We start from the raw sequence: 951 nt of genomic DNA, 5'->3' as shown, positions 1-951 counted from the left end.
CGTCTTTCCTTTTAAGGAAAATCACTTTCTTTGCTTTGTAACTTCTAGACATTTTCAGGGCATGGACCAATGTCCATGCAAGATGTGCTGTCCTCTCTGCAGCCGTCTCAGTGTCCCACCCACTCCTCTGAGCATGCCCGCCTCCACAGACTGGGGGTGCTTCTCCACGGAACCCCTCAGGGGCTGCAGACCAGAGCATGGCTTCCTGCTCAAAGCTTAGAGCAGCGAGTCCCCAAACCAGGCATTCACATACCATCTACACAATTTTTGTCCTAACCAAGGACCTCCTATTCTCGCACTTCCTTAACATTGTCTTTAAACCAACCTACTTTTAAAGATTCACTTCCAGCTGTAGTCTTGTGCTAAGCAATATAGCTATGCGGTCACATGTTGATGTGCTAGTTATGTTTTTTCCTATCACACATGAAAATAAATGCATAACTGTTAGAAGTCCATCTGTGTTCCATCTAAGATCTCGCCTAGGTAAACTCAGGCCCTTGGTAGAGCCCTCGAAACGTGCTCACTCGGCCTCTGTTCACAGTGGAACAAGTGCCCAGTGCCTGCACCTCCTTCCTCCCAAACTGGGGCTCAGCTCAGCAGATCAGGAAACTTATGGCCTTACGAAGATTTGCGCCGGTCAACTCAGGTGTGCTGCTCCTGGACACAGGCCAGCAGCAAAGGAGTTGGCTGCAGGGTGTCCAGGGTGGAGCCTTTGCTGTAGGAGGCCCTCTGAGCCACCAGATTTTATAGCAGCGTCAATGTCTACCCTTGGGTTGTGCTCAGTGCGTGGGAGCAGGGCTTGCTCCAGAGAGCAGGGTGCATGGTAGGAAAGAGCACTGAACTTTGGCAGGCAACTCAGTTCCCAGACCTGGCGCTGCCATCCAATAGTGCAGACTAGTTTTTAATCCTTTGGGCCTTGATTTCCCCCTCTGCAAAACGAGAACACTATGA

Source organism: Pteropus vampyrus, unplaced genomic scaffold, assembly GCF_000151845.1.
Source record: "Pteropus vampyrus isolate Shadow unplaced genomic scaffold, Pvam_2.0 Scaffold86, whole genome shotgun sequence".
In the NCBI taxonomy this organism is placed as follows: Eukaryota; Metazoa; Chordata; class Mammalia; order Chiroptera; family Pteropodidae; genus Pteropus; species Pteropus vampyrus.
Note: the sequence above shows the minus strand (reverse complement) of the source record.